At 45.7% G+C, this 12,999-nt stretch overlaps 1 protein-coding gene across 1 annotated transcript in view; it reads right to left on the reverse strand.

Moving 5' to 3' along the window:
- Positions 1-10,384, reverse strand: part of LOC149303649 (synaptotagmin-1-like) — a 42,352-nt gene extending 31,968 nt beyond the window's left edge. The window contains exon 1 of the mRNA XM_089479979.1: positions 10,139-10,384. The gene's annotated coding sequence lies outside the window, so the exon portion shown is untranslated. The remainder of the gene's footprint in view (positions 1-10,138) is intronic.
- Between the last annotated feature and the right edge of the window lie 2,615 nt (positions 10,385-12,999).

Consider the following 12,999-nt stretch of genomic DNA (forward strand, 5'->3'; position numbering starts at 1 on the left):
GGTGTGATGGGGAAAGTTATATTTTTGGACTACAACTCCAAGAATCTCCCAGGCAACCTGCGCAGTCCCTGTGCTGATTAGGAAATTCTGAGAACTGTAGTTCAAAAAGCACTTCCCCCAAACCCTGCTCAGAAGATCTACATTGCCAAGGAAGTAGTAAAGTCAAGTAATTAGGAGTAAGTGGTGTGCCCTCTCCAGCCTCTACATCATCAGCACACAGGTGGGAAGAGCAAATGGCATGCCATAAAACTTGTCTCGACCACAAGATCATTGCCTGTTCTGTTCATACTGATGAACACAGACAACATTTTGGGCTGGCTGCCCAAAAGGCATCCCAAAGTGCTTTTTGGCAATGTAGAAAGTGAATGAGAATGAGGGTCAGGGTTTCTGCCAAGTTATAGTGTGCTAGAGTTGGTGGAGAAAACCCCCACAATTGAAATGATAAAACCAACTTCAATGAAGCAACAGGTGTTAAGGACTGCACCAGGCCTTGGCAGTATGGCCAATGTAAGGGATAATGGGGCTTGCTGTTTCAAACAGTTGCCAGCCCAAACTGGATATGCAAAAATGCAAACAGTGCAAATGGGTTTTATGAAAGCTTCCCAAATTCCATCATGGCTTCCTGCCATTTCCTACAGTGGTCTGGTTCATCAGATTTCTGCTTTTTATCCTCCAGGCATTTAGAATCATAGTTGGAACTTAGAGACCACAAGGGCCATCCAGCCCAACCCAAACAAAAGTTTTAGACTTCATTTGCCCGACCCCTGACCCTTGGCCTAGCTATTTACAGCTTGTGATGCTGCATCTGCTTTAATGGCCATGGTTCAATCCTATGGGAGTTTGGGATTTGTAGTTTGTTGTGGTACCAGCACTCTCTGACAGAGAAGGCTAAATACCTCACAAAACTACTAATCCCAGAACTCTATGAGCTATGGCAGTTAAAGCAGTGTCAAACTGATTAATTCTGCACTGCAGATTAGACCTGGAAAATGAAGTCTAGGGGGACCAAAGTGTGAGCACCCATCCATTTTGGAATTTTTGTTTCATTCAGGGGTATCACTAAGGAATGCGGGGAGTGTGGACCACACCAGGTGACACCCGAAGGGGAATGACACTACTGCTCCCCACACAGCTCCCTTTCCCAATATACTTCCACTCTGCGTTCAAAGTGCCAGTGATGTCATTTAAAGTCCACACAGGATGGAGACACAACACCTAAGGTACCATGTTTCCCTTTATATCCCTGCTCTTTATTCTTGCCACTGACAGTGGCCTCAGTTTGGCTCCCAGTTAAAACACACCCAAGTTTTGGAGTGGAGTGACCAGGGCTTGGTTTCTGAACTATACTGGGTGTAGATTCCTGTCCATTGCATGATCTTGTTGCTTTGCTTCAAACTGTTTTGTCTGGAATCATTTTATAATTGTTCAAATTGTTTAATGGTTTGAGATCTGTAGACTTTGGTAGGCTATAATTATTTTAATTAATAGATACATGAGAATTCCACGGAGAGCCAAGAAGAGACAGAAATGGGTCCTAGAAGAGATCAAGCCGGAACTCTCCCTGGAAGCCAAGATGGCAAAACTGAGGCTGTCGTACTTTGGATGCATCATGAGAAGACACAACTCAGAGGAAAATCAATAATGCTAGGAAAGGTGGAACGAAGCAGGAAGAGAGGAAGACTGCATGCTAAATGGATGGACTCTGTTAAGGAGGTCACAGATATGAGTTTGCAGGAACTAAGCAGAGCAGTGGAGGACAGAGAATCTTGGAGATGTCTCATCCACAGAGTTGCCATCAACTTGAAGGTGGTTAACAACAACAAGATGGTTAACAACCATCAACTTGAAGGTGGTTAACAACAACAACAACAACAACAAAAATAGTTGCTTCAGTTGTTGGATAATTGGGAGTTAAAAAGCTCTTGCCATTCCATTGCTAACTACTGGCAGGTCCTGATCTACTTCTTGCTAACCCTTCCCTCATGGTGGCACAAGACATATTGCATTGTGGAGCCAAGGTTGAAGCCTCAGGACTTTTTGATGAGAAAGGGGCAATGAGGCCATCTGTCACCCCTTCCTCATGCTTTCCTGTCTCCTTTGAAAGTTTGGTTGCTATCCTGTAGGTTGGGGTGAAGAAATCCATATCCCTGGCAATGTGAGCTGTCCGCACTGTAATGCAGGTACTGGGAAGTGGCATAGTCTAAAAGGGGATAGTAAGACCTGTTACCATTACAAAAGATCTGCTCCTGGCACAGATGAATTGGTTCATCGATGTGCCTCAACATAGCTGCCTCCAATTTTGGATCCTCCTTTACAGGTATGGTTGTGGACACTACCAAAATTTACCACTGCTGCTGATGCATTGTTTTTCAGGAGTCTGGGTTTGGCATGTATCTGTGATGTATAAGAGAGAGAGAGAAAGAAGTAGAGAGGGAGGGAGGAAGGGAGGAATGTCTGTTTAAACTCCTATACATAATATGCCTCACATACATATGATTAGGTTGGGAACATGATTAAATATGTAATCCCCAAAGATGCCCAGCTTGAGAATAACAGCATTGCCTATAGCTAAGTCCTTCCTGTCAACCCCCAACTTACCATTTTCTGCTTCAGAAGACAAAAGTGGAGCTCTATCTGACGTTAACTGCCCCCCCCTCCAGCTCTAATCCACTCTGTCCCTTGGAAAAGACTCAGGAAGCTTGTCCCCACCCTTCTCCCCATTGCATTTTAAAAAAATCCTTACAAGAGATCTCTCTTACAGCCTTCCTGCAAAACCCTTAGGCAACAGTCACATTTGTTGCTGTTATGTTGTGCCTTCAAGTCAACTCCAGCTTATGGCAACTCTATCATGGGATTTTCTTGGAAAGATTTCTTCAAAGTTGGTTTGCCATTGCCTTCCTCAGAGGCTGAGTGAGTTTAACTTGCCCAAGGTCACCCAGTGGGTTTCCACAGGTGAGCGGGAATTTGAACCCTGATCTTCCGGTGTCCTAGTCCAACACTCAAAGCTCTGCACCATGCTGTCTTTCTGGGCACACTTCTATGGAACTAACAGCTCTTCCACACTGCAGAAATAAAGCAGTTTGGCACCACTTTAACTTCCATGACTCCATCCTGTGGAATCCTGGGATTTGTAGTTTGGTGACATATTCAGCTTAGTCTATCAGACAGCCCTGGTGCCTCCCCAAACTACAAATCCCTGGATTCTGTAGGATAGAGTCGTGGCATTTAAAGTGGTGTCAAAATGTTTTATTTCTGTAGTGTGGATACATCCCAAATACCACTGGATCTGAAGGATCTTTCTTCTGAGTAGACATGCACAACTTCAGTCAACTTCCATGGTTAATTTCTAAAAAACAAGGGTCTACATTTTAAAGGCCCTACCCTTGAAACAGATTTGGCACCATGCATAGTTTCTTTCAAGTCCTGATTAAAATCCGGAATGGATTCACCACAACACAAATGTAAGAACCCACAAAAACACTGCTGCTTATGGCAAGGGACAAAGAACCTAAAACCAGGTTAATTATTTGGGCCACCTAAAGACAGAAAGTCTTCTCCCCATCCATGACAATACAAAATAAAAATAAAAATTCAAACACCCTAATTAGAATTGAAACAACAAACAATTTTCTGCCCTTTCTATGACACCCCAATCTGTTGCCTGAACTGCCTGCCTCCTTTTGCCTGATGCAGGGCTGACAACAGAGGCCATCTGTCTGTAGTGCTTTGATGATTCTGCAGGGGGTTTGACTGGATGACCCTTGGGGTCCCTTCCAACTTTTCTATGATTCTATGTGTCCCACTGGCTGTCCTCAATGCCATTCCTTTCATTCATCCAACATGGACTGTATTTCATTTTTGTTTTTAGTGGGGAGACAATGGAAAAACAGGACTTGTTGCCCATGCATAGAGGCTCTGGATATAACCTTTGTTCCAAACCTAGCCTTACAATTAGTCATTGAAAGCCATCCACTGGTGAAGAAATGCATGGCCCTCCCAATGAAGATGGATCACAAGTCACATCAGTCTTCACCAGCACAGCCAGTGCTGGGGGACGATGGGAGTTGAACAACAAGAACATCTGAAAGGACATACATTCCCCAGCCCTGCTCTATATAAGCAATGCTCAGCTCAGATTCAAGCCTGTTTGCCGTAAAAGATAGGTGGTGTTAAGAAACCTGAACAAAAAGTAAGCCCAGTAAAACCAGTCAGATCTTGCCCTCTCTTCTGGAGGAATGGGCCCAGCTCTCCTCCCTTAGTTTAACCACCTCTGATTCATACAAGGCTTCTTGAAGCTGCTCCCAGATTTTGCTCCCTTTGGCTTTTTTCTGTCAGCTCTGAATGCCAGGGCAAAAATAGCAGAGAGGGCCACAGTGGAGAGATGTTGACAACCCAAGCTCCAGGCAGACCAGGGAAGGGAGGGGTAGGACAGTCATGTGGCAAAGATGCTATTTTGCCTCCCTCCCCTTGACCACACACACACACACGCAATGTGCGCATGCACACACACATGCAGCGTAAATGCCTGGATGAGGATTGGGGTGGATGGCTTGGTGACGTAGCAGCATTCACACCAACTCTGCCCTTCTCCTTAGGAAAACCATGGCAACCAACGCAAGCCTAGTCTTGCTGCTGCTTTGCGAGAGGAAGAAATCCACACGTACACACACAACACACCCCAAGCGTGCTTCAAGTGGCCCTTTCCAAAAGCAAGCTTTGAAACATCCCTTCCTCCCTCTGTCTTCTTTGCAGAGGTTGCAACAAGCACAGATGCAAGAGTCATCAGAAGCCACATACCTTGCAAAACCCAAGAGTAGCCCTGGTTTTCCAATCCTAGAGGCAATTTCACTGGCTTAATATGATGTATTTCAGTAGCATCATAGCCAACATGGTATGGTGGTTTGAACATGGGATTACAACAACTCTCGGGACCAGGGTTTGATTCTCAGCTCAGCAATGTAAACCCATTGGGTGACCTTGCGTGAGTCACACACTCTCAGCCCAAGGAAACAGCATGATAGACTTGAAGGCACATGATACCAACCAACAACAATAATAATCAGTGCCATAGGGTCAATTTGATCTTTCAGGGCAGGGACTGAAGGCTTAGTGTTTAGTATTTCCATTTGTAGATAAGGAAGAGGGACTAAGTGACTTGCCTAAGGCCATAGAGTAAGTCTTTGGCATAGCAAAGACTCAAACATCAGCTTCCCCCAATAGTTGGCTGTGTCACTTCTGGGAATTCACATCCAGAACATAAGTCCCTTACCATAACTTGTTGTTGTTTCTGACTTATGGTGACACTAAGGTCACAGGCTTTCTTCAGAGTGGGTTGCCACTGCCATCCTCTGAAGCTGAGAGAATGTGACTCTGCCAAGGTTATCCATTGCGTTTACATGGCCAAGCAGGGATTTGAACCCTGGTCTCCAGAGTCATAGTCCAATCTCAAACCACTACATCACACTGTCTCCAAAAGCTTACACATCGCACAATAATTTGGGCAGGTTAGATTTCTGCTGCCTGCGAAAGATTTTCTGACAACAAATGAAGAGAGGGAAATGTTGATCTTCTGGTGGATTTTGCCCCACCATTTTCTCTACATGCCTCCACAAGCTCCCCCTGCTTAATGCCACGATGCAAAGCCAAAGGAAACAGATACACTTTGGGGGAAAATAACAATCCTAATTGATTTCAGTTTTGTTGTGGTAATGTTATTATCCTTTACTTTGGTATTAGATTAGATATTAGGTTTTAGGGTGCCAGTCACACACCCCAGTTGTACCAGCCACACAACATCTGGCAAAAGGCGGCAAGCATGGGGGAAGCTTCACCTGTTGAATTTCTACAAAAGGGTTCCTTTGCACTTTGCACTTGCACTTTTAAACAGCTGGTCCAAAATACACTGCAGAAATAATCAAGTTTGACACCGCTTTAACTGCCCTGGCTCAGTGCTAGGGAATCCTTGGAATTGTAGTTTGTTGTGGCACCAGAAATTCCCAGAATTCCCTAGCATTGAACCCGGGTAGTTAAAGCGGTCTCAAACTGGATTATTTTTGCAGTGTGTTTTGGGCCAGCTGTGTCTTCAACACAGACTCAAGTTTTCCCTAGCAACCGGAGATAATGTTGGGGAAAGCTTCACCAGCTGAATTCTTACAGATTATAGACAGGTTAAAGAAAATGTGGGCTCCAGTGTTGTTGGACTGCAACCCCCATCAGCCCCAGGTCAGCCAAGGCAGCAGAGGGGGATGATGGAGCTTTGGCAAGAACAAGGGTGACCAAGGAGGACAACTCTGGACATCTTGTTCAGCATTCTTAGTATCATCCTTCTTCCCATCCCAAGGATTGAGGGTACCATTCACAATTATTCTAACATTGAGTTGAAAATTAATTCTGGAGCACCTCAGTTTAAACTAATCCGTGTTAATCATCCTTTACAGGATAACAGATTGTGACTAGGAATCTGACTTCCCTCCCTTCTCTTCCTTTTTCCTGCTACCCCTCATGACAGTAGAGGAGGAAAGAGACTGTGTGTGTGCTTGTGTGTTTGTGTGAGTATATGAAAATTAAGGAGATATTCACACTTAATCCTGGAGGAATCTGCACCCCTCCAGTTGTTGTTTGACTCCAACCCTCATCATTTCTCACCATTGGCTATGCTGCTGGGGCTGCAGAGCACGAGAGTTGTTGGACTACAATTCCCATAATTCCTCACCCTTGGCCATGCTGCTGGGGTTGCTGGGAGTGATGAGAACTTGATTCTGGCCACACCTTCTTTGCCTTGGCTTTAGATTCTAGAAAGCGAAATATCAAGGGTTTAGTCCAGCCTGGGAATTCTGAATCCCTGTATGCTAACCCAGTGCGGTGTAGTGGTTTGAGTGTTGGACTATGACTCTGGAGACCAGGGTTCGATTCCCAGCTCAGCCATGTAATGCACTGGGTGTCCTAGGGCAAGGCACACACTCTCAGCCTCAAGGGAGGGCAATGGCAACCCTTCTCTGAACAAATCTTGCCAAGAAAACTCTAATATGATAGGTTTACCTCAGGGTTGCCATAAAGTGGAAATGACTTGAAGGCACACAGCAACAACAAACATCCTACGCACACATAGGTAGTGTTGGTTGGCTGAAACAGCACCAGAACAATATGGTGTAGTGGGTAGAGTGTCAGATGAGGACCCAAAGACCTGGATTCAAATCCCCATGCAGCCATGAAACACATTGGAGATGCCCTTTAGCCACTCACACAATTTCCCTCTCAAACTGTGCAACCCCACAGGGCTGTTGCAGACATCAAATGAAAAGTAGTGAGTGTACAATTACATAAGAAGTGTGTGATTTTTTTAAAAAAATAGTACCTCCCTCCTTCAAGGAAACAAAAGCCACATGGAAGGATGCACCTTTAAATATCAGAAGTACTTTTAGGGTTAGAGGCAGCATTACATAGTGGTTTGAGTACCAGACTACAACTCTGGAGATCAGGGTTCGATTCCCAGTGCAGCCATGAGACTGACTCTGTGACCTTGGGCAAGCCACATGCTCTCAGCCTCAGAGGAAAGCAATGGCAAACCTCTTCTGAATAAACCTTGCCAAGAAAACTCCAGGACAGGGTCGCCTTAGGGTTGCCATAAGTCGGAAAAGACTTGAAGGCACATTCAAGGCACATAGGATTATATTGTTACACTGCAAAGCTAAGCTCTAGCATTTTAAGAAGGGAATGAAGTCCACCTCCACCAAACACAGATCAAGCTAAAAGATGGTATGCTAAGGCTTCCTTGCTGAGTGCTTTACAAAAATATAGTTCTGCCCCACCCACAAGAGCCAACAGCTTGCTTTGCCTTGAATTATTGATGGGTCACATACAGCAACTCCCATCAGCTCCAGCGTGGCAAAAGAAAGCTCCCAATGAACCAACCTTGCCCCTTCCACGACAAGGGCACAAGTGAGCCACCTTTCCTAACCATGACCCTTCTCCAGAAGGGGATTTTTATGGTTCTTTTCACTTTAGCTGGTTGTTTTTATATAAAACATAAACTCCACCCCTCTCCCACAATGCATCCTACGAGAAAAAGTAAAACCCATCTCTTGCTCTGAACAAATAGAGAGAGATGCCTAGAAAATGAAAATGTAATAGAATACAAATCATATTAATAATGAATAACGTTAGAATCGGAAGCGACTTGAAGGCATGTAGCAGCAACAGATATAACATTGTGGTACAATAATGGTAAGAGGAATATACTTCCCCCCTTCCCCCCTGTGCAGGCGGAGGAAGGGAGATCTGTCTGTGTGTCTATATATGTATACATTCAGTGCATACTGCACGTTGTACATATATTCAGTGTACATACAATGTATATGTGTACATACACAAACACACAGCCAGAGGAGTCTTATCCTCCATGGCCACCTCTCTCTGCAGCTTGCTCACTTCCTTTCTTAGTTCAGTCTTAGACGGATTATATTGATTTTTGCAGAATTTAAAGGGGATGGTGGTGGTCAAAGTTGCTGTACAAGGGGGCATCATTAGTCCTGCCCTATTGAACAGCAATGGAATGGCGGGGGCACTAATACCCAGATCCTTGGCAATCAGTTGTAAGCATCCCAGTCAACCACATTGGCACAAGTCCCTTTCTGGATGTGGATCATATCTCTTTCCACTACTCCATGCCAGTCCCTAAGAGTGCTTGCTTCACTTCCAACCTGCCATTGCTGGGCTGACTGGCTGAGTGGGATAAAAGAGCCCCCTCTCATGCTGTATACCATACTGTTTCCCAGCCCAGCTGCCTTCTAGAGTTGCTGGACTACAGCTCCTATCATCCTTGGCCCCCAGGAGCAGGCTGGGGATGATGGGAGGTGTCATTCAACACTTGGGGGGGGGGAGTGTCAAAGCCAACCCCAGTTCTTTTTTTCCCCTTTCGTAGCCTGCTTCTCAACATGGAGCATACTTCTGTAGATGGTAATTACTCCTATAGATGGGGGGAAATAACCTGTATCCCAGGAGGGGCCAGGGATGATGGGGGCTGTCGTCCAACGCCTCTGGGAGGTAGGGGAAAGTCTCAAAGCCAGCCTCAATTATTTTCCCCTCCTAGCACACTCAAGGAAAGGAGATTATCTATCTATCTATCTATCTATCTATCTATCTATCTATCTATCTATCTATCTCCTTCTATATCTCAGGAGGGGGCTGGGGATGGTGGGAGCTGTTGCGGGGCAGAGAAAAGTGTCAAAGCCAATCCCACCCCATCCCCCTCAGCATACAAGGGGAAACACACATAGAGATCCATCTATATACCAGAATGGGGCTGGGGATGATGGGAGCTGTAGTGGAGAGGTGCCAGAAATGTCTTCCTCCTAGCACACTCCACGAGGGGGAAAAAGGATCCAGTTCTGCCCCACTTCCTCCCTATCTCTAGAGGAAGCAGTGGACCCAACCCTCCTCCCAAAAATTCTCTCTCTCTCTCTCTCTCTCTCTCTCTCTCTCTTCCTCCCGCGCCCCATTCTTTCATTCTGTCCATCGGGGGCTGCTTTAAGGGTGTGTGAAAATTGCTTGTGGTTAGGCAAGGGAAAAGATTGAGGGAGAAAAGGGAGTAGCAGAAGAAGGAAGGAAGGAAGGAAGGAAGGAAGGAAGGAAGGAAGGAAGTGCGAGGGAGCAACTCATGTCTTTTGCCAAACAAAGGCCCAGCTTCACTCAAAAAAAAAAAAAAATTAAGGAGGGGGAATAGAAGGATGAATGAATGAACGAAGGAAGGAAGGAAGGAAGGAAGGAAGGAAGGAAGGAGAGAGATAGAGAACAACTCTTCATCTTTTTTGCCAAACAAAGCCCCAGGTTTCCTTTTAAAAAACTGAAAGAGGGGGAGTAGAAAATGACTGAAAGGAAGGAAGGAAGGAAGGAAGGAAGGAAGGAAGGAAGGAAGGAGAGAAAGCGCAACTCCGCATCTTTGTTACCAAACAGAGCCCCAGCTTCCCTCAAAAAAATTGAAGGAGGAGGAGTAGCAGAAGAAGGAAGGAAGGAAAAGGAAAGGAAAGGAAAGGAGAACTTGCTCATCTCTTTTGCCAAACAAAGCCCCAGCTCTCCTTCTGGCCAGACCCTTCTCCCTGTATTCCTAGAGAATCCGAAGTCCCCACGGGGCGCCCCTTACCCTTGTCTTCTTTTTCTTTTCCTCTTTCCTTCTTTAATTCCTTCCTCCCTCCCTTCCCTCCGCTTCCCAGAAGGGCTGCTGTTTGCGAGAGGAGGAGGAGGGCTCCGGAGCCAGGGAAGGGATGCAAGATGCAGGAGGCAAGAGGACCGAGGAGAGAAGGAGGGAGCTGGAGCCAGCGCCGGGCGGGGCTGGTGGGCGTGGGCCCCTCGTGCGGAGCCTGGGCCGGAGGAGCTGTCCGCGCTCCCTGGTGCTGAATGGTGGCTGGCGGAGAGGAGGGGCAGGCGAGGGGGAGCTGGGGAGAGACAGGCACCAGAAAGGCAAGCAGCCACTGGCTCTGGGTTTGGGGGTGTGAGTGTGTTGCTTTGTGCGAGGTGTGAGTGCCAAAGAAAGACACAGCCCTTCTCCACAGAATCATAGAGCTGGAAGAGATCCTCCCAAGGGTCTTCCAGTCCAACCCCCCTGCCATGCAGGAACTCACAATCAAGGCACCCCTATCCAGAATCTGTTGAAAAAGCTCCAAAAGAGGGGACTCCATCACACTCAGAGGCAGCATGTTCCACTCTCGAACAGCTCTTTCCATCAGAAAGTTCTTCCTAATAGAATCATAGAGCTGAAAGAGACCCCAAGGGTCATCCAGTCCAACCCCCTGCCATACAGCAATACACAGTCAAAGCACCCCCAATAGATGCTCATCCAGAATCTCTTGAAAAACCTCCTAAGAATGAGACTCCACTACCATCCAAAGCTGTGTATTCTACGGTTCACCAGCTCTTACTATCAGGAAGTTCTTCTTAATGTTAAGGTGGAGTCTCTTTTCCTGGAGTTTGGATCCATTGTTCCCTTTCCTAGTCTCTGGAGCAGCACAAAACAAGCTTGGTTCACCCCAAATATGACATCCCTTCAAATATTTAAACATGGTTATCATATCACCTCTTAACCTTCTCTTCTTCAAGTTACCCAGCTGCCTAAATCACTTGTCATAAGGCAGATCTTTCACCATTTTGGTTGCCCTCCTTTGGACATGCTCCAGCTTCTCAACATCCTTTCTGAACTGTGGAGTCCAGATGAGGCCTGACCAAAGCAGAATACAGTGGCACTATTACTTCCCTTGATCTATTCTAGACACTATACATGGCAATCCCCTTCTGAAGAAACATGCCAAGAAAACCTTATGATAGGTTCACCTTAGGGGTGCCATAAGTCAGAAATGACTTGAAGGCACACAACAACAACAACAACAACAACAACAACAACCACACCCACAACAGTGCTTTCATATGACCTTCCCCTAGGTAATAAATCTCAGCATCATTCTATAGCACAGACACCTGTGATTATCTTTTGCTCTTTCTTTCTCTAATAATTGCTAACCCTAGATTAGAGCAGAGAGAGGAAATAGGAGGCTCTCCAGGACCTATTGAACTACAACTCTCATATTCCCCAAGGACCAGTAGGAAACATGTGGTTGTCTAGGACCTGTTGGACTTGTTATGTGCTTTCAAGTCATTACCGACAAACGGCAACCCTAAGGTTAATTTAACTATCACAGGGTCTGGACTACAACGCCCATATTTTTGGACTACAACTCCCATATTCCTCAAGAACAGGTCGTACTGAGTAGGGATGATGGGCATAAAAACCAAATTATGTCAGGAAAATCCACAAGTCCCCTGCTCCTCCAGAACAGGGAGAGAACATCAGTGAAAAGGAAGAAAGTGACATTCCCAGATATATTGGGCTACAGATTCCATGAAAGATGCTGGTGGCTAGGGATGGCAGGAGTTGGAGTACAACTAATGTGGAGGGCCATAAGGTTGGACAAGGCTGACATGCACACCTTTGTGTGAAATAGAAGCCCGATCATTGCCTGTGCTGGGCTGGAGAAGCAAGGAGAGAGATGATACTTGGGACTGATGGTGTTGTGGTCTGGTCACTGATCACACAAGACAGGCGGTGGTCTGTTTGTATCTATCAGGGATTTTTAATGCTCTGAAGAGAGTGTGGGTGTGCGAAGGAGGTGTGTGTGAATGAGGCACAAACACAGAGAGACAGAGAGAGATGTAACTGAGGAAAAGCCTGACATTACTGCCCTCTCCTGGAAATGCAAGACTTGCAACAAATCCTCAGTGAGAGAGAAGGACTTATTCCCCTTCCCACTGCCATTCTCTTCTTCTCCCTTTGTGCCATGTCTTTTTAGATTGTAAACCTGAAGGCATGGAAGTGTCTAATTAACTATCTGTAAGCTGCTTTGAGAGCCTTTCTGGCTGAAGAACGGAGTATAAATCCAGTAAATAAATAAATAAATATAAATAATCTTTATAAAACTCTCATACAATTTATGGCCCACCGACAACAGGATAAAATTAAACCATTTCGCTCCATTTATATACAGAATTTCCTTGATGCACACATAATCTCCAACTATCCTGATTTGGCAATTAATTGGTCCCAATTAATCCTCTGTCATCTCAGTTTCTTTCTCCTCCTCCCACTTCCCCCTCTGTACTTCGCTTACTTCAGTTGTCACAAACTGAATTCAAAAGGCCAAAGATGTTTGCAGTCAATTCATTCAACAGAGAAGGGGGAAGAGGAAGGGGTGAAAATGTGAAGTTCCCAGTAGGCTCAAGCAAAAGCAAAGTGCTGCAGCCTTTCCCAGTTTCAGCGTTCTTCCTTACTAATAATCTTTGTCATCTTGGCCGCACTTTGATGATGCTTGACCACGCGTGTCAACATCCCTTGGATTTCTCCACTGCTCAGAGCACGATTTTCCAGACTCATTCACTCTCAGAAGTACCATTTGAGGGTGAACATATTAAAGCATTGTAAAGTAGTGCAAACCTCCGCTCAACAAATCTTGCCAA

This window comes from Sceloporus occidentalis, unplaced genomic scaffold (assembly GCF_023333645.1).
Source record: "Sceloporus occidentalis isolate IW3139 unplaced genomic scaffold, rSceOcc1.0.p SCAF_14, whole genome shotgun sequence".
NCBI lineage: Eukaryota > Metazoa > Chordata > Lepidosauria > Squamata > Phrynosomatidae > Sceloporus > Sceloporus occidentalis.